Below are 21828 nucleotides of genomic sequence, written 5' to 3'. Positions count from 1 at the left end.
GCTAAATTATATAAATACATTATGAGGGAGCATTTTAGAGAACTGTGCACTGAGATTATATTAGTACTTCTTAACTATACTTCTGTTCATGAACTCAACTAATCCCTAAGACATTAATCTAATCTAGTCTACAAAAGTTAAAAGTCAAGTAGGATAAGGGCTAACATATTTAATCTAATTCCTTCAACCAAAATGATATTGTTGAACAGCTAACACATAACAGAAATGGTTGGGGCTACAAAGTAGCATGAAGACCAGAGACAGAAATAGAAAATATGGCCGGGCAGTGGTGGTGCACGCCTTTAATCCCAGCACTCTGGGAGGCAGAGGCAGGAGGATTTCTGAGTTCGAGGCCAGCCTGGTCTACAGATTGAGTTCCAGAACAGTAGGGGCTATACATAGAAACCCTGTCTCAAAAAAACCAAATATAAACAAACAAACAAACAAACAAATAAGAAATAGAAAATACGTCATGTTGTAAAAACAAGAAATACAAAACAGTGACATGCTTGGAAGTGTTTGCATCATAGAAAGAAACATGAAGTTGGCTTTTGCCTCATACCATGTACAAAACAATGATAACTGCATTAAAGGTTTAGTAATAAGAAATAAATACAAAGAAAAAATTGCAGGGGAATTCTTCCTTGAAATGGGAGTTCACTGAACATGGCAAATCAGCACCAATCACAAGTGAGAATAGAAAGTTGACAAAACAACTATAACCTTTGCCTGAGGATGCTAAGGTGGAAGGATAGTAAGCTGAAGGCAAACAATCAAAATAAATAAAACTTTAGAAAGAAAGCTAAGTGCCTATTGCTTTTGAAGAAGACTGTGGTTCTAGTCTCTGCACACATGCCAGGTGGTTTACAACTTCCCATCAATCCAAGGACACTTGCAAGCATGTGTACAAAAAGTCAGGCAGGCAGGCAGGCAGACAGACAGACAGACAGACAGATAGACACACTCAGATACACGGTGATTGATAAAAAAAAATCATTTAAAAACATCGTATTATAATAAGCATCTACAAGAGAATAAAGCATTCACCACCACAAAAGAAATAATAAATGCAACTACTAGAAATACCAAATCAAGTTTATAGGCAAGTCATAGGTGATTCTTCTCTGGATATATCAAGTTTCTTTTGTATCAACTCATGAAGCAACATTCTGACTAAACTTATGAGTATATATGTCTCTGACAATTCCCAAAATTGTATTAAATTCCCTGCACACACTTAATTTCATTGGTTAATGGTTATAAGTGATACTGTATAATTCTTTTTCACTTGGGTAAATTAAAATACTTACCTGGGTTTCATATAAGTGGGCAATGTGAAACTGAACTATAAAGAATGATAGAAAACAATAACAGGTCACTAATAGTACAGCAAGGTTTGGGGCAAATTAGGCAAGAACAAAATTAAAGAATACAAGCATAGCCTATATTACACAGATTTAAGTAATAGGAGAATAAATGTTAATTAATTTAATAAAAAAAAGTACAACCATAATGAAGAACAAATAGGATAATAAACCATATTAATCATTGTTGATCATCAAAAATGTGTTATTAATACTATTAACAGATATGGCAAATGAGTATATACTTTATATAAAGTTTAAAATGACAACATTAAGTAAATAGGGTGTACTGGCTAGTTAGGTGTGTCAACTTGACACAGGCTGGAGTTATCACAGAGAAAGGAGCTTCAGTTGGGGAAGTGCCTCCATGAGATCCAGCTGTGGGGCATTTTCTCAATTAGTGATCAAGTGGGGAGGGCCCATCATGGGTGGTGCCATCCCTGGGCTGGTGATCTTGGCTTCTATAAGAGAGCAGACTGAGCAAGCCAGGGGAAGCAAGCCAGTAAGGAACATCCCTCCATGGCCTCTGCATCAGCTCCTGATTCCTAACCTGCTTGAGTTCCAGTCCTGGCTTTCTTTAATGATGAACAGCAACATGGAAGTGTAAGCTGAATAAACCCTTTCCTCCCCAACTTGCTTCTTGGTCATGATGTTTGTGCAGGAATAGAAACCCTGACTAAGACAAATTGGTACCAGCATAGTGGGGTATTCCTGTGACAACCTGACCATGTTTTAGGGAGGACTATGGAAGGACTTTGGAACTTTCAGCTAGATGATCCATTCAATATTAAGAGCTCAGTGGAAAGTTCTGTAGGAGCTTGGAAGACAATGTTAAGAACAGTGCAGAAGATGGAGGCCTGGCTTGTGAAATTTCAGAGGGAAGATTAAAGACTCTTACAGTGGCCATGTTTTTGTTTTTTTTTGTTTTTTTTTTGTTTGTTTTTTTTTGTTTTTGTTTTTTTTGCGAAGATTCTGTGGTTTTGGTCAGCTGGGGCTTAAGAATCAGCTGTGATTAACAAGACACCAGAACCACTAAAGCAACCCTTTGTATTACTGGGACTATTGATGCTGGTTAGCTGGAGCTAAGAAATTAGCGGTGATTAAGAAGAGACCAGCATCACTGAGGTGAAATCTTCTTGGAAGTGTTTTCTGAGAACACAGAGTGTGTTCCAGAGATAGCCACAGTTGTATTTTGTGCTGTGGCTGGACTTGGTACTGTGTAAGAAGATGGTACTGGTTTTGAAGGCATGAAGGGGTCATGAAGAGCAGTTAAGGCTCTTGGCACAGTTAGAGGCCATGGAAGGCCATTGGTGAAGGTGCAGCCTCAGTTGCAATTGATGGCCCAGGACTTGAAGGAGTCATGCATAGGAGCAGAGGCTTGTCACCTTGAAGAGAGCCTATGAGAGGCTATTGGTGAAGCCTAATTACAGTAGAAGTCAACAGTGTTTTGGAGATGCCAGTGCCATGAGATGACCACCAAGAACAGCAGCAGCAGTGGAGTACAGGCAGCTGGAGCCTAGAAGACAAGCTGTGTGCTACTACAAAGGGCAGAGCTGGAGAAGTGACCCATGCCCTTGGAGGAGCCAGGAAGATTGTGAGTTGGATCCCAGACATTGAACCATTGGAGTTTGAGTTTTGCTTTTGGTTGTGATTGTGCCCTGAGATATTTCCCCCTTGAAGGAAGAAAGTATTTTAGTGGAGCCCACAGTTAAAAGACTTTGAATTTTTAAAGGACTTTGAATTTTAAAGATATTGGACATTTTAAGGTGATTGAACTTTTAATATGTAAAGCCTGTGGAACTTTTAAAGTAATTTAATCTTGGGGATGAATAAGAAAATATTGGTTGATGCTTAATAGTGATGTGTTTGTGTGTCAAGTTGACAAGAGGTCAATCGTACTGGCTAGTTTTATGTGTCAACTTGACACAGGCTGGAGTTATCACAGAGAAAGGAGCTTCAACTGGGGAAGTGCCTCCATGAGATCCAGCTGTGGGGCATTTTCTCAATTAGTGATCAAGTGGGGAGGGCCCCTTGTGGGTGGTATCACCTTTGGGCTGGTGCTCTTGGGTTCTATAAGAGAGCAGGCTGAGCAAGCCAGGGGAAGCAAGCCAGTAAGAAACATCCCTTCCGGATTAGGGTACACCCGAGGGTTGAGTGTTCTAACACGAGTATTAGCTGGAGAGGCAAATCTTAGCTCCAGAAAAGGTTGGCCAGATCCCTTCTGCAGTTAAGATTCCCTCCAGCCAGCCGAAGCACCTTACTGATTTAGCCGCTGGTGTTTGTTAAAGGTGTGCAATCTGATAGCTGGGAGCGTGGAACTGTTTGGTCTAGTGGCCCAGAGGCAACCCACGTGGCAAGCCATAGCTCTGTCTCAGGTGATGAAGCCCATGAGTCTCAGGATGCACAGCGGCGGGCGTCACCAGGACATTCAGTAATTTTAGTAAAACATGAAGTTCTTTTTTTTCCTGGATCCACAACACTGTCCCAAGCCCAAAAAAACCAATAAATGATATTGTACTATAGTGCATCATTAAGTTGTACCTGCTTATGTCAGCAAATTGACTCTAACAAATGATTCTTTGTTATATCTAAGCCTGATTATGTTGTTCCATGGTTATTGATCCATCTGTCCACCATGTAAGCCATTTAATTGAGGACCAGCTTATAAAAGTCCTTAGAGCCTTGCAGTACACTTCTATTTTGCATAGCCCATTTGTTTATCAGCTGCCTCACATAAGGGGAATGCATTCTGTATGTCCAGTTGTTGCTTCAGTTGTCTCAGATTTAGTACATCTGTATGTTTCCAAACAATAAGAACATAATTTTGATGATGTTGAGACAAATTATGAACACTTCCTTGTTCACCTGCTAAATGCAATATGGAACAAAGGCTAACAAACTATACCACATTTTCTGGGAAGACTAAGTTTAGTATACTAGAAAGGATTCAGAAGTGTAGAGCTAGTCTCAATTCTACAAAATGAGAGAATTGCCTGAAGGGAGAAGAGATTCCTTAAAAATAAAGCAATGGGGGTACAGAAAATTACTATTAATATTTTGGCATGTTCGTGGATTAAAAAACATAACCAAAGCTAACATGTGTTCACCATTTCTTATGTTAACTGGCCTTGTACTAAAGGTTTTACAAAGGGAAATTATAAAAGACCTACTAGAAATCTGCATTTATTATCTTATTCCACAGGGGAAGAAATGGAAACCTAGAGGTGTTGCTTACTTAAGGTCTATGAGATTGTAGTGCTCAGGAAGTGAACTTAAGACTATATAGTGCTGCATCCCTTATCTCAGGTGTCTGGTTGCACCAACTCCCACATCTGTGGTCTCAAAGAGCCCTAAAGTTTCTAAACACAGTTTCTCACTTAGGGCTTTATTGCTGTGCCATGACCATGGCAGTTCCTTTATATTTTAGTTAAATAATTTTACTACATCCATATGTATCCAAAAGGAATTCATTGTAGTCATAATTTATCATTCTAATTATACACACATACAATTTGCTTCTAATAAGCTGTTTGAAACAGTGCTCAGGAATACAACAGAGCAGCCCCTCATGTGTCACTTTCAGGTAATTAAATCTATTCATGCTTTCTATTTTTTTAATTTATTGATATATTTATTTACATTTCAAATGATTTCCCCTTTTCTGGACCCCCACTCCCCGAAAGTCCCATCAGTCCCTTTCCCTCCCCCTGTTTTCCCACCCAACCTTTCCCACTTCCCTGTTCTGGTTTTGCTGAATACTGTTTCACTGAGTCTTTCCAGAACAAGGGGCCACTCCTCCGTTCTTCTTGTACCTCATTTGATGTGTGGATTATGTTTTGGGTATTCCAGTTTTCTAGGTTAATATCCACTTATTAGTGAGTGCATACCATGATTCACCTTTTGAGTCTGGGTTACCTCACTTAGTATGATGTTCTCTAGCTCCATCCATTTGCCTAAGAATTTCATGAATTCATTGTTTCTAATGGCTGAATAGTAATCCATTGTGTAGATATACCACATTTTTTTGCATCCACTCTTCTGTTGAGGGATACCTGGGTTCTTTCCAGCATCTGGCAATTATAAATAGGGCTGCTATGAACATAGTAGAGCATGTATCCTTATTACATGGTTGGGAATCCTCTGGGTATATGCCCAGGAGTGGTATAGCAGGATCTTCTGGAAGTGAGGTGCCCAGTTTTCAGAGGTGCCGCCAGAATGCTTTCCAGAGTGATTGTACCAATTTGCAACCCCACCAGCAGTGGAGGAGTGTTCCTCTTTCTCCACATCCTCGCCAACATCTGCTGTCTCCTGAATTTTTAATCTTAGCCATTCTGACTGGTGTAAGGTGAAATCTCAGGGTTGTTTTGATTTGCATTTCCCTAATGACTAATGAAGTTGAGCATTTTTTTAAGGTGTTTCTCTGCCATCTGAAGTTCTTCAGGTGAGAATTCTTTGTTTAATTCTGTACCCCATTTTTTAATAGGGTTGTTTGGTTTTCTGGAGTCTAACTTCTTGAGTTCTTTATATATATTGGATATTAGCCCTCTATCTGATGTAGGATTGGTGAAGATCTTTTCCCAATTTGTTGGTTGCCGATTTGTGCTTTTGATGGTGTCCTTTGCCTTACAGAAACTTTGTAATTTTATGAGGTCCCATTTGTCAATTCTTGATCTTAGAGCATATGCTATTGGTGTTCTGTTCAGAAACTTTCTCCCTATACTGATGTCCTCAAGGGTCTTCCCCAGTTTCTTTTCTATTAGCTTCAGAGTATCTGGCTTTATGTGGAGGTCCTTGATCCATTTGGATTTGAGCTTAGTACAAGGAGACAAGGATGGATCAATTCGCATTCTTCTGCATGCTGACCTCCAGTTGAACCAGCACCATTTGTTGAAAAGGCTATCTTTTTTCCATTGGATGTTTTCAGCCCCTTTGTCGAGGATCAAGTGGCCATAGGTGTGTGGGTTCATTTCTGGATCTTCAATCCTGTTCCACTGATCTGCCTGCCGGTCACTGTACCAATACCATGCAATTTTTAACACTATTGCTCTGTATTGCTTGAGGTCAGGGATACTGATTCCCCCAGAATTTCTTTCGTTGCTGAGAATAGTTTAAGCTATCCTGGGTTTTTTGTTATTCCAGATGAACTTGAGAATTGCTCTTTCTAACTCTGTGAAGAATTGAGTTGGGATTTTGATGGGTATTGCATTGAATCTGCATATTGCTTTTGGCAAAATGGCCATTTTAACTATATTGATCCTGCAGATCCATGAGCATGGGAGGTTTTCCCATTTTTTGAGGTCTTCTTCCATTTCCTTCTTCAGAGTCTTGAAGTTCTTGTCATACAGATCTTTCAGATGTTTGGTAAGAGTCACCCCAAGGTACTTTATACTGTTTGTGGCTATTGTGAAGGGGGTCATTTCCCTAATTTCTTTCTCAGCCTGCTTAGCCTTTGAGTATAGGAAGGCCACTGATTTGCTTGAGTTGATTTTATAACCTGCTACTTTGCTGAAGTTGTTTATCAGCTGTAGGAGTTCTCTAGTGGAGTTTTTTGGGTCACTTAGGTAGACTATCATGTCATCTGCAAATAATGATAGTTTGACTTCTTCCTTTCCAATTTGTATCCCTTTGACCTCCTTATGTTGTCTAATTGCCCGAGCTAGTACCTCTAGTACAATATTGAAAAGATAAGGAGAAAGGGGGCAGCCCTGTCTAGTCCCTGATTTTAGTGGGATTGCTTCAAGTTTCTCTCCATTTAGTTTGATGCTGGCTACCGGTTTGCTGTATATTGCTTTTACTATGTTTAGGTATGGGCCTTGAATTCCTGTTCTTTCCAAGACTTTAAGCATGAAAGGATGCTGAATTTTGTCAAATGCTTTTTCAGCATCCAATGAAATGACCATGTGGTTTTTTTCTTTGAGTTTGTTTATGTAGTGGATTGCATTGATGGATTTCCATATATTGAACCAACCCTGCATCCCTGGGATAAAGCCTGCTTGATCATGGTGGATGATCGTTTTGATGTGTTCTTGGATTCGGTTGGCAAGAATTTTATTGATTATTTTTGCATCGATGTTCATAAGGGAGATTGGTCTGAAGTTTTCTTTCTTTGTTGGATCTTTGTGTGGTTTTGGTATCAGCGTAATTGTGGCTTTGTAGAAGGAACTGGGTAGGGTTCCTTCTGATTCTATTTTGTGGAATAGTTTGAAGAGTATTGGTGTTAGGTCTTCTTTGGAGGTCTGATAGAATTCTGCACTGAAACCATCTGGTCCTGTGCTTTTTTTGGTTGGAAGACTTTCTATGACCCCTTCTATTTCTTTAGGGGTTATGGGACTATTTAGATGATCTATTCGGTCCTGATTTAATTTTGGTATTTGGTATCTGTCTAGGAAATTGTCCATTTCCTCCAGATTCTCCAGTTGTGTTGAGAATAGGCATTTGTAGTAGAATCTGATGACTTTTGGATTTCCTCAGTTTCTGTTGTAATATCTCCCTTTTCATTTCTAATTTGGTTAATTTGGATACTTTCTCTGTGCCCTTTGGTCAGTCTGGCTAAGGGTTTATCTATCTTGTTGATTTTCTCAAAGAACCAGCTCCTGGATTTGTTGATTCTTTGTATGGTTCTTTTTGTTTCCACTTGATTGATTTCAGCCATGAGTTTGATGATTTCCTGTCTTCTACTCCTCCTGGGTGACTTGGCTTCTTTTTGTTCCAGGACTTTCAGGTGTGTCGTTAAGCTGCTAGTGTATGCTCTCTCCATTTTCCTTTTGGAGGCACTCAGGGCTATGAGTTTTCCTCTTAGCACTGCTTTCATTGTGTCCCAAAGATTTTGGTATGTTGTGCCTTCATTTTCATTAAATTCTAAAACGTCTCTGATTTCTTTCTTTATTTCTTCTTTGGCCAAGGTGTCATTGAGTAGAGTATTGTTCAGCCTCCATGTGTATGTGGGCTTTTTGTTGTTTTTGTTGCTATTGAAAACCACTCTTACACCATAGTCATCTGATAGGAGACATGAGAGTAGTTCAATCTTCTTGTATTTGTTGAGGTCTGTCTTGTGACCAATTATATGGTCGATTTTGGAGAAGGTACCATGAGGTGCTGAGAAAAAGGTATATTCTTTTGCTTTTGGGTGAAATGTTCTATAGATATCAGTCAAATCCAATTGGTCCAAAGCTTCAATTAATTTTACTGTGTCCCTGTTTAGTTTCTGTTTTCCTGATCGGTCCATTGAGGAGAGTGGAGGGTTGAAGTCCCCCACAATTATTGTGTTAGGTAAAATGTGTGCTTTGAGCTTTAGTAAAGTTTCTTTTACGAATGAGGGTGCCCTTGCATTTGGCGCATAGATGTTCAGAATTGAAAGTTCTTCTTGGTGGATTTTTCCTTTGACCAGCAAGAAGTGTCCCTTAGTGTCTCTTTTGATGACTTTAGGTTGAAAGTCAATTTTATCTGATATTAGAATGGCTACTCCGGCTCGTTTCCCGAGACCATTGGCTTGTAAAGTTGTCTTCCAGCCTTTTACTCTAAGGTAGTTTTTGTCTTTGACATTTAGGTGTGTTTCTTGTATGCAGCAAAATGTAGGGTCTTGTTTCCTTATCCAGTCTGTTAGTCTATGTCTTTTTATTGGGGAATTGAGTCCATTGATGTTAAGAGATATTAAGGAATAGAGATTATTACTTCCTGTCATTTTTGATGTTATTTTTATATTTGAGTGATTATCTTCTTTTGGGTTTGATGAAGGAAGGTTACTATCTTACTTTTTCCAGGGTGTAGTTTCCCTCCTTGTATTGGAGTTTTCCTCCTATTATTCTTTGTAGAGCTGGGTTTGTGGAAAGATATTGTGTAAATTTGGTTTTGTCATGGAATGTCTTGGTTTCTCCATCTTTTGTGATTGAGAGTTTTGCTGGGTATAGTAGTCTTGGCTGACATTTGTGTTCTCTTAGAGTCTGCATGAGATCTGCCCAGGATCTTCTAGCTTTCATGTTCTCTGGTGAGAAGTCTGGTGTGATTCTGATAGGTCTTCCTTTATATGTTACTTGGCCTTTTTCTCTTACTGCCTTTAATATTCTTTCTTTGTTTAGTGTATTTGGGGTTTTAATTATTATGTGGCGAGAGGTATTTCTGCTCAGATCCAGTCTGTTTGGAGTTCTGTAGGCTTCTTGTATATTCATAGGCATCTCTATCTTTAAGTTGGGAAAGTTTTCTTCCATAATTTTGTTACAGATATTTGCTGGCCCTTTCAGTTGTAAATCTTCACTCTCATCTATACCTATAATCCTTAGGTTTGGTCTTCTCATTGTATCCTGGATTTCCTGGATGTTCTGGGATACAATGCTTTCTATTTAATTTAATGATTTTTTTCCTTTTTTAAATATGATATATTTTTATTTATATTTTAAGTGATTTTTCCTTTCCTTAATACCCCATCCCCGAAAGTTCCATAAACCCTCTTCCCTCCCTCTGTTCCCCAATCCACCCCTTCCCACTTCCCTGTCTTTGTATTCCCCTACACTGCTGCACTGAGCCTTTCCAGGACCAGGAGCCACTCCTTCCTTCTTCTTGGACATCATTTGACCGGCAGACTGATTTTTGAGAGCAGTAGTACCAGCTTGCAACACCACCAGCAGGGGAGGAGTGTTCCTCTTCATCCACATCATAGCCAGCACCTCTTTTTTCCAGAGTTTTTGATCTTAGCCATTCTAACTGGTGTGAGGTGAAATCTCAGAGTTGTTTTGATTTGCATTTCCCTGATGACTAAGGATGTTCTACATTTCTTTAGGTCCTTCTCAGGCATTTGATATTCCTCTGGTGAAAATTCTTTTTTTAGCTCTGTACCCCATTTTTTAAGGAGGATATTTGGCTCTTGTGAGTCTAACGTCTTGAGTTTCTTGTATATATTGGATGTTAGCCCTCTGTGGGGTGTAGTGTTGGTAAAGATCTTTTCCCAATTTGTTGGTTACCATTTTATCCTTTTGACAATGTCCTGTGTCTTACAGAGACTTTGTAATTTTATGAGGTCCCATTTGTCAATTCTTGATCTTAGAACATAATCTGTTGGTGTTCTGTTCAGGAAATTTTTCCATGTGCTCATCTCTTCAAGGGTTTTTGCCAGTTTCTTTTCTATTAGTTTCAGTGTGTCTAGTTTTATGTGGAGGTTCTTGATCCACTTGGACTGGAGCTTAGTACAAGGAGATAAGAATGGATCAATTTGCATTCTTGTGCATGCTGACCTCCAGTTGAACCTGCACCATTTGTTGAAAAGGCTATCTTTTATGCACTGGATGGTTGTAGCACCTTTGTCAAAGATCAAGTGACCATAATTCTGGGGGTTCATTTCTGGGTCTTCAGTTATATTTGATTGATCTACTTGCCTGTCACTGTACCAATACCATGCAGTTTTTAACACAATTGCTTTCTAGAATTGCTTGAGGTCCATATACTGATTTCCCCAGAAGTTCTTTTACTATTGAGAATAGTTTTAGCTATCCTGGATTTTTTGTTATTCCAGATGAACTTGAGAATTGCCCTTTCTAAGTCTATGAAGAATTGAGTTGGGATTTTGATGGGGATTGCATTGAATCTGTCGATTGCTTTTGGCAAGATGGCCATTTTTACTATACTAATCCTGGAATTCAAGAACATGGAAGATTTTTCCATCTTCTGAGGTCTTTTTTGATTTCTTTTGTCAAAGACTTTAAGTTCCTGTCATACAGATCTCTCACTTGTTTAGTGAGAGTCACACTAAGATACTTTATATTGTTTGTGGCTATTGTGAAGGGTGTCATTTCCTTAATTTCTTTCTCAGCCTCTTTATCCTTTGAATATAGGAAGGGTACTGATTTGCTTGAGTTCATTTTATATCCAGACACTTTGCTGAAGTTGTTTATCAGCTGTAGGATTTCTCTGGTGGAGTTTTTTGGGTTGCTCAAGTATACTATCATATCATCTGCAAATAGTGATAGTTTGGCTTCTTCCTTACAATTTTTATCCCTTTGAGCTCCTTTTCTTATCTAATTGCTCTGGCTAGAACTTCAAGCACTATATTGAATAGATATTGAGTGAGAGAGGGCAGCCTTGTTTAGTCCGTGATTTTAGTGGGATTCAAGTTTCTCTCCATTTGATGTTGGCTACTGCTTTGCCATATATTGCTTTTATTGTGTTTAGGTATGGGTCTTGAATTCCTGTTCTTTCCAAGACCTTTGATATGGAAGGATGCTGAATTTTATCAAATGCTTTGTCAGCATCTAATGAAATGACCATGTGGAAAATACAAATATATTTTTCCACAGAATACAGAAATCCAATCTAGATCCCAGACAGACTTATTCAATCCTTCCACCATAACCCATCTATGAAAACCCTCACAAAATAAAAAAGACAAAAAATAATAGGATTATACAAAGCTTATTCTCTCCTTCACATAATATTTCTAATGTTTTTCCAAGATTATTTAGACTTTTTGCTATAACTAACATGGTTCTTCTAAAAAAGCCTAAGAAATCTAAGAACACTCCTCTGACAATTAGATCTTGCCTAAACAATCCTTAAGGTATAGTCCCTGGACAATCCTCAGATTTAAAATTACTAAGATAGGATTATTTTATCGGGTCAGCTGTTCTAAATGTAATCTAACTGTGTTGATACTACTTAAATTAACAATTATCCAATTGCTTTGCTATTACAAAGACCTTCTTATGTCATGCTTCCTGTAGATTTAAAAGATGATGTTTAATTTGATAATATGGCTTTACAAAAGCTTAAAAGAGTCAATGAGCTAATTGGACCAAAGAGTTTGGCTACAACTTTAGTTTGAGACATTAGTGCTTTGATAGCCATCCTTATCTCACTTACAGTTTTAATAGTTGGACTAGTCTCAGGTATAAACACTACCCATTTTGTAGATGATTTACATAAAAATATCTCTTTAATACATATGAGAAAACAATTATAGATAAAAAGTTAAAAATAAAACTTGATACTTTAGAAAATAAAGTTTTACATTTGGACAAAATATAGATAATATTAAAGTTCAACTTCTACCAAGTGCCATGTCAGCTTTTGGTATATATGTGTAATACCATTACCTTATAATAAAAGACACAATTAAAATATTACTAAAAAAGATTTGTTAGAAATTTCGAAAGACAATGATATCACTTATGAAATGGGTCAAGTACAAGCCAAATCTCGGCTATGAAAAAAGAAATGTTAGATCTGCTGACATAGAGGTTTAGGCTCAGTCTATTAGCCTTGGTTTATGGTGTTTAAACCCTGCTAGTTGGCTATATTAGATCATTGCTGTCACTGTGGCTACAGTAATTATTCTTTTCCTTATTTTTCCAGTGATCTTCCAACTAATCTTTTCCTCTATCTTTACAGCCAAAAGAAAAATTTATAAGCTTCAATTAAAAATAAAAAAAGAGAGATTACACACCGACCCCAGTAAGTCTGTGTGACAAGATTCACAGACTGAGACATTATACTTCAAAAGAAGGAGGTCTCCTGGTGCCAATTGTGGAAGTCTCAGCCAGAACAAAGATATTGAGTCATAGTTCTCATGGCAATTTTTCTGTTTTGTTTTCTTTCATTCCTTTTCTTAGTTACAGGTTCCTGATAGCTTAGACCATGATCTTAAGCAAGAATAATAGATCACCAACATGACCTTATCTCCAGGGAAACCAATGCTTTATTTGCAATTTGTTTACAAAATTATTATGATAGATAAAATCTTTTGCAACAATAAAATTTCAAATGACTACTTGTGAATCATCAGAGGTGGTTTTTGATATATGGTAAAGAAAGCCTTAATTAAAAACATTAAAATAGTTTAAATATATGCTTTAAAGATTTATTTAAAAAATCACACATTTGATGTTAAACAATAATTAACCACAGAGTCTGGAAAGTTGGTTCAGCAGTTAAGAACACTGACCATAAAGATTTATTAACAGGGAGACTCAACAACCTTCTGTGTACAACACACCAGGAGAGAGTGCTTTCCCAGCAGCACTTTAACTTCTGAGTGCAGAGGTGAGATCTCCACCATCTCTCTAAAGGGGACCAGCTAGGAGCACCCAGGACCTAAGATCAGTGGAGCAGCTAGGCTGGAAGTGTTCCTACCACCATTTGAACCAGGGAGCTGAGAAACTCAAAAGCCTTCTGTGCATAGCCCACCAGGAGAGACAGAGATCTCACAGCAGTGCTTACACTTTTGAGTTCAGAGGAGTAAGGAAAGAGGCTTACAGGCCCACAGGAGGAATAAGCTCCAGCCAGAGATAACAATACCAAATAGCCCCAGATGGCAAAAGGTAAGCACAATAACCCTACCAACAGAAACAAAGGCCACATTGCCATATCAGAACCCAGTTCTCCCACCACAGCAAGTGCCGGATACCCCAACACATCAGAAAATCAAGAGTTGGATTTAAAATCACATCTCAAGATGCTGATAGAAGGCTTCAAGAAAGACTTGAATAGCTCCCTTAAAGAAATGCAGGAGATCATGGGTCAACAGGCAGAAGCCCTTAAAGAGGAAACACAAAAATCCCTTAAAGAATTACAGGAAAATACAAACAATCAAGTGAAGGAACTGAACAAAACCATCAAAGATCTAAAACTGGAAGTAGAAACAATAAAGAAATCACAAAGTGAGACATCTCTGGAAATTGAAAACCTTGGAAAGAATCCAGGAGTCATAGATGCAAGCATCAACAACAGAATACAAGAGATAGAAGAAAGAGCCTCAGGTGCTCAAGGTACCATAGAAAACATTGAATCAACAGTCAAAGAAAATGCAAAATGCATAAAGCTGGTAACTTAAAACATCCAGGAACTCCAGGACACAATGAGAAGACCAAACCTAAGGATTATAGGTATTGATGAGAGTGAGGATTTACAACTTAAAGGCCCATTAAATGTCTTCAACAAAATGGTATTAAAAAAAAAAGCTTCCTTAACCTAGAGAAAGAGATGCCCATGAACATAGAAGAAGCCTTCAGAACTTCAAACAGACTGAAACAGAATGGAATATCCTGCCAGCACATAATAATCAAAACACCAAATTCAGTAAACAAAGAAAGAATATTAAAAGCAGTAAGGGAAAAAGGGCAAGAAACTTATAAAGGCAGACCTATCAGAATGACACCAGATTTCTCACTAGAAACCATGAAAGCTAGAAGATCCTGGGTAGACCCCATACAGACCCTAAGAGAACACAAATGCCAGCCCAGGTTACTGTACTCTGCAAAACTCTCAATCACCATACAAGACATTCCATGGCAAATCCAAATTTAAGCACTATTTTTGACTAATCCAGCCCTACAGAACGTAATAGAGGGCAAACTCCAACACAAGGAGGGAAATGACACCCAAGAAAAACCAAGAAATTAAACGTCTCACAACAAACCTAAGGGAAGAGAATCACAAATACATAATACTACCTCTAACAATAAAAATAACAGGAACCAACAATCATTGGCCCTTAATATCTCTCAACCTCAATGGACAGAATTACCCAATAAAAAAACATAGGCTAACAGATACCAGGTAAACAGGACCCAGCATTTTGTTGCATATATGAAGCATGCCTCAGTGACAAAGACAGACATGACCTCAGAACAAAAGGCTTGGTAAAACAGTCTGAAGAATAAGCTGGAGTAGCCATTCTAATTTTCAAAAGAAAGAAAAAAAAAGACTTTCAGCCAAAAGTTATCAACAGAGATAGAGCAGGACACTTCATAGTCATCTAAGTAAAAATCCAACAAGCTGAAGTCTCAATTCTGAACATGTATGCTTCAAATGCAAGGGAACTCACATTTGTAAAGGAAATGTTACCAAAGCTCAAAACATGCATTGAACCTCACACGATAATAGTGTGAGACTTCAATATCCAGCTCTTACCAATGAACAGATCATGGAAACAAAAACCAAGCAGGGACACAGTGAAAGTAACAAAGTTTGAAACAAATGGTTTTTAACAGATATTTACAGAACATTTCAACCTAAATCCAAAAAATATACCTTCTTCTCAACACCTCTTGGTACTTTCCCCAAGACTGACCATGTAATTGGACACCAAACAAGCCTAAAGAATTTTGAAATAATCCCATGCATTCTATCAGATCATCATAGACTTAAGCTGTTCTTTCATAACAACAAAACAACAGTAAGCCCACATATTCATGGAAACTGAACAATGCTCTGCTCAAAGATAACTTGGTCAGGTAAGAAATAAAGACTTTATTAAATTAGAGACTTTCTAGAATTTAGTGAAAATGAAGGCATAGTATACTCAAATTTATGGGACACAATTAAAGCACTGCTAAGAGAAAATTTCATACTACCAAGTGCCTTCATAAAGGAATTGGAGAGATCCTACACTAGCAACTTAATTGTACATCTGAAAGTTCAACAACAAAAAGAAGCAAACACACGAAAGAGAAGTACATGGCAGGAAATAATCAAAATCAGAGCTGAAATCAACCAATTAGAAACAAAGGCAATAATATAATCAACAAAAGTAGCAACTCATTTTTTGAGAAAATCAACAAGACAGATAAACTCTCCGCCAGACTAACTAGAGGGCACAGAGATTGTATCCAAATTAATAAAATCAGAAGTGGAAAGTGAGATATAACACCAGAAACTGAGGAAATTCAAAAATCACCAGATCTTACTGCAAAAGGCTATATTCAACACAACTGGAAAATCTGGACGAAATGGATGGATTTATAGACAGATACCATGTACCAAAGTTAAATCAAGATCAGGTAAACTCTCAAAACAGTCCTATTACCCCTAAGGAAATAGAAGAATTTATTTAAAAACCTCCCACCCCCCCAAAGCCCAGGGGCAGATAATTTTAGTGCAGAATTCTATAAGACATAATACCAATACTCCTTAAATTATTCCCCCAAATAGGAGCAGAAGGAACACTATGTAATTTGTTCTATGAAGCCACAATTACTCTGATACCTAAAGCCCACAAACACCCAACAAAGAATGATAACTTCTGGCCAGTTTCACTGATGAATATTTATGCAAAAATCCTCAATAAAAATTTCACTAGCCAAATCTAAGAACACATCAAAACGATCATTTACCACCATCAAGTAGGCTTCATCCTAGCGATGTGGGGATAGTTCAGTGTAGGAAAATTCATCCACATAATGCACTATATAAACAAACACAAGGAAAAAAGTCACGTGATCATCTCATTAGATGCCTTAAAAAAACCTTCAACAAAATACATACCCCTTTATGATAAAAGTCTTGGAGAGATCAGGAATTCATAGCACATAATTAACATGATAAAAGCAACATATATCCAACCAGCAGCCAACATAAAATTAAATGGAGAGTAATTGGAAGTAATCCCACTAAAATCAGGGACTAGAAATGGCTGCCCACTCTCAACCCTATCTATTCAATATAGCACTTGTAGTTCTAGCTAGAGCAATTAGACAATGAACAGAGATCAAAGAGATACAAATTGGAATGAAATGAGTGAAAGCATCCCTATTTGCAGATTATCTGAGAGTATACATAACCAATCCCCAAAATTCCGCTAGAGCATTCCTATAGCTGTTAAACTTCTTTACCAATGTGGCTCGATATAAAATGAACTTTAAAAAAATCAGTAGCCTTCCTTTATACAAATGATAAACAGGATGAGAAAGAAATTAGGCCAATAACACCCTTCTCAATAGCCACAAATAACATAAAATACCCTGGGGTAACTCTTACAACACAAGTAAAGGATCTGTATGATAAGAACTTCAAATCCCTGAAAAAAAATCAGAAATGTAAAGATGTTCCTTGCTTATTGATTGGTAGGATTAGCATAGTGAAAATAGCCACCTTACAAAAAGCAATCTATAGATTCAATGCAATCACCATAAAAATTCCAACACAGTTCATCACAGGCATGGAAAAGCAATTCTCAACTTCATATGGAAAAAAAATCCAGGTTAGCCAAAATAACTCTCAACAATAAAATGTTTTCTGGGGGAATCACCATAGCTCATTGTAAAGTATGCTACATAGCAATAGTGATAAAGACTGCTTGATATTGCTATGGAGATAGACTGGTGATTCAAAGGAACAGAACTGAAGACCCAGAAATAAACTCAAATCTATGAATACTTGATCTTTGACAAAGAAGCCAAAAAACTTAGAGTGGAAAAATGAAAACAATTTCATTAAATGGTGCTGATATAACTGGTAGTCTTGTATGTAGAAGAATTAAAATAGATCCATGATTATCACCTTGCTTAAGAAGAAGGAAGACCAAACATGGATGCTTCAATCCTACACAGATGGGTAAAAAAACTAATCATGGTAAGCAGAGGGAAGGAGGGACCTTTGTGGGAGAGGGGAGGTAGAGGCGAAAGGGGAAACAGGTTGAGGTGTGTGTGTGGGGGGGAACAGGAGAGATGACTAGAGGGCCAGGAGATTAAATGGAAATAAGCAGCCTCTGGGGGTGTGTGTGGGAGGTTGGGGGACCCTCTTGAATGTACCTGAGACCCGGAAGGTGAGAGACTCTCAGAACTCAATAGGGTTGACCTTAGTCAAAATGCAAAATAGTCAAAATGTGAGGAGAGGGAACTCAAAGAGCCCACCTCCAGTAGACAGACAGGGCCTCAAGTCCGGAGAAGGGCTCAAGAACAAAGGGCACAAATTTCTGACTCAGAATTGTTCCTGTCTAAAAGAAATTCCAGGAAAAAAATGAATAAGAGACTGAAGGAAAGCTGACTGGGCCAACTCAGGATCCATCTCATGGTCAGAGCGTGGATGGGCACCAAGGCATGACTCTATTACTGATGCTGTGATGTGCTTATAGACAAGAGCCTAGCTGAGAGGCCTTTTACCAGCTGACTGAGACAGATGCAGATACTTACACCCAACCATTGTACTGAAGTCAAGGACCCTGATGGATGAATTAGAGGAAGGATTGAAGAAGCTGAAACTGACTGTCTCTTCATAGGAAGAGCAGCAGCCTCAAGTAACCCAGACCCAGAGACTGAGCCACCAACCAGGCACCAATAGAGATGGTCCAAGGTCCCTGGCTCATACATAGCAGAAGACTGCTTGGTCTGATCCCAGTGGTAGAAATATTGCCGAATCCACAAGAGACTTGAGGCCTCAGGCAGGGAAAGGGAATGCCTTATGTGGGGTGAGGGAGAGAGAGCATCCTCTCAGCTGTAAGAGGGAAGAAGAAAGGGACGAGGAACTGTGTTATGGGGGCCTGGGAGGTGGCAATGGCTGGAATACAAATAAATAAAATAATTAAAAATATAAGGGACCCAGTCATTTGAGAATATTCATGGATAGGATAGAAAGGGTTTTGGTGGTATGAGTAAAATGATCTCTGGTGTCTGAGATTAGAACTAACTAATGTGGCTACAAGTCCTATTAAATGTGACTTGCACTAAGAATAAAAGAACAGATAATATGTGGGTAAACAGCATGTTCTCATATTGATTTCATAGCAGTAACTCAATCATCAGCCATTAGTGGATATGGAAGATGTGAGGACAACAGAAGGATGTGCAAGTTCATTTATAAAGGAAGAATATGTGTATGGGTCCCTTGGCTGAACAGTATGTCACTACTCTCCAATAAATGATTTTGTTATATTTAAAGATTTATTTATTTATATGTAAGTACACTGTTTCTGTCTTCACATACCCCAGAAGAGGGCATCAGATCTCATTACAGATGGTTATGAGCCACCATGTGGTTGCTGGGATTTGAACTCAAGACCTTTGGAAGAGCAGTCAGTCCTCTTAACAGCTGAGCCATCTCTCCAGCCCCAATAAATGATTTTATGCCAAAATCAAACAAGAGGCAGGCATGGTTGTACACACCTGTAATTTCAGGTGCCTTAGAGGCTCAGGTAGGATGCATACATATGCAAGACACACTTGGGCTTCAAAGTGAGCTCATGCTTGGTCCTGACAGGAGCTATAATGGGACAAGCTGATATACTAGCAGGTGATCATCCTAAAATGGCCTGCTTCGGATTATTATATAATCTGCAACAGGTGGGACCTCATGAAGCAAGGCTGTGAGGGACTAATTTTAGGAAAGATTCCTGCTATTAATACGCTTTTCCTGTTATTATTAAACACATATAATAGTCAATAGGTAATGGTACACCCCTTTGGAGCAGATCTCTGCAGATCCATAAAGATGTACTGTCTTAGAGTGATGCTATGTAGACAAATAGATGACTTAAGTTTTAATCATTATCCTATAAGAATTCCTAAAATTATATCTGTGATTATTAAGCTCTTTAATAGTGGAACTTCTATTAGATCATTTTCTGATAGTCAATGAGAGCTCTGCTATTCTCCCCACTTTCTCCAGTTAATTGCTCTTAGATGGCAACCAGATTTTCTCCTACTCAGAGAACATTCCAAGAAGTTGTAAAACAATTAACCAAAAGTCATAAAAAGGGAACTAGGATTTATTATAGGTGCTAGGACAGAAGATAAAATATTGATTGTGTTTATCTATGTAAAACTTCACTAATAACTTAGTTATGGTTTTAAACTTTCAAGGAACTTGTGAAATGTGGGAAGCTGTCCTGAGCTATTCGGACTTATGCTTACTCATGGCCCTAAGGTGGTGGCTGCTAAAATATGAGAACAATTAACTAGAGCCTTCCCCATGAGCTATCGGTGCAAGAAGATTCCCGAGAATACCACAAGAAGTTCCTGCCCTAACCGTGGAATGTACCTGCTGGCGTTAACTCCGGGTGTCCTCTCCAGATGACCAGATGACCTCCTCGCTTGCTTCCTGCTTCGACCCCTAGGGGTGTCTCTGCCCTTCCCTCCTTTGTCTGGTGTGAAGGTTATTTCCTTCTCTGTAAACCTTAAAACCCACTTACCTCCCCGACATTAAACGAAGCCATGACACAACCCAGACTGACTCTGTCTTTGTTAGCGTGCTTGGCTTCCTTTCTCTCTTCCCCCCATTTTTGACCCTCAGGTAGTGCCCCTTCGGGACCCAGGAATAACTGGACCTGCTGGACGGGTCAGTGAAAGACAAGTGATAGATGTTTATGTAGAAAATTACTCCTAATCGATATGCATGTAAACATTCTCTGTTGTACCTTCTATTTCAATTTATGACTTGATTTTTTTTATGTGAACTTGTGATGGACTTTGTAACATGTGATTTTATGTTCTGAAAGATGTTTAAGGGCTGAGGACAAGAGAAGTCAGACCAGAAGAATTTAGGTGAGAGGAACACAGGTGAGAAGATCAGAGCTGAGGGAAGAACTGAAGAGAAGCTTTGAGTCCGAAGAGAACAAGATCAGAAGGAGAATGCAGAGTGGAATAACTTAGAAACTACAGGTAACATTAAAAAAAAAAAAAAACCCTAAGAGAACTCTGTGTAGAATGCAGAGGGAAGGAGGGAAAGAGAAGATGCTGCAGAGAGCACAAGGTCCCATGGTAAGGAGAAGGCAGTCTTAGTCTTATTAAAAGGACGAAAGCTTTTTTCTTATAACATGGATTTAATTCATTTAGCATTAAAAGGGTGACAGCCTTTTCTCTCTCAATGCAATAAGTATTGGATTTCATTTTCATCCAAAATGAGTGAGTTCTTTGTGCACTGGTGCCTGGTCTTTTGCTCCATATGCTTATGTAAGTATGCAATTGTAAGAAGGCATGTAAAGTGGACCCAGCTGAATTTGTGTGGAAATGTGTAAATGGAAATTCTGTATGTTTGAAGTTGTGTATGAATTTATGTGAGATTATGCATGTTCACTTATGTAAAAGTTTTTCTTTCTGCAAGTGTTATTCTCTTCTCCTGGTTCAATAGAAGTTTATTGCTCCTAACTTCCCCTTTACCTGACAAGCAAGAGGTATCTGGACAATAGGGAAAAGTACTCTAGCAACTAATCCTTTACTTGATCTCCTGCTGTTTTAGGATGAGGTGCTAAGTGCCTGAGACTGCAGTCTCCAGCTTCAGAGGAACACAGGAGACAGGTCAGCTACATTAGCACAGTAACTTAGATTTAGATAAACTTTTTATTATAAAGTAACCCTAAATGTTCTATAAGACAACGTCTTACCCCCCCCCCTGAAGCTATTTCCCCCTCTAATGCCTCAAGAAGGACTTACAAGTAAGAAGAAACACTTCCCAGCCAGGGCTGCCTCCCAGCATGGACCCACTGAGACCCTGAAGAAAATGACAAATAAAAAGAATCTGTGGGTAAATCTCACTGGTAAATGTTTGTGTGACATGTAGATGCCCTGGTTCTTTTCCTCATACTGGAAAGTAATTAAATAAGTATAAATATAGAATTAACAGGATACAAGTATGTGCATATATGATCAGTGTTTAATCACAGAGAAATTTTCATTCTCTCAACTTGATGAGTCAGTACCTCTTTAAATTATATATATATATATATATATATATATATATATATATATATATATATATATATATATATATA

The sequence above is a fragment of the Apodemus sylvaticus genome, chromosome X, assembly GCF_947179515.1.
Source record: "Apodemus sylvaticus chromosome X, mApoSyl1.1, whole genome shotgun sequence".
In the NCBI taxonomy this organism is placed as follows: domain Eukaryota; kingdom Metazoa; phylum Chordata; class Mammalia; order Rodentia; family Muridae; genus Apodemus; species Apodemus sylvaticus.
The sequence above is the reverse complement of the archived record's forward strand: the minus strand, read 5'-3'. Positions refer to the sequence as shown.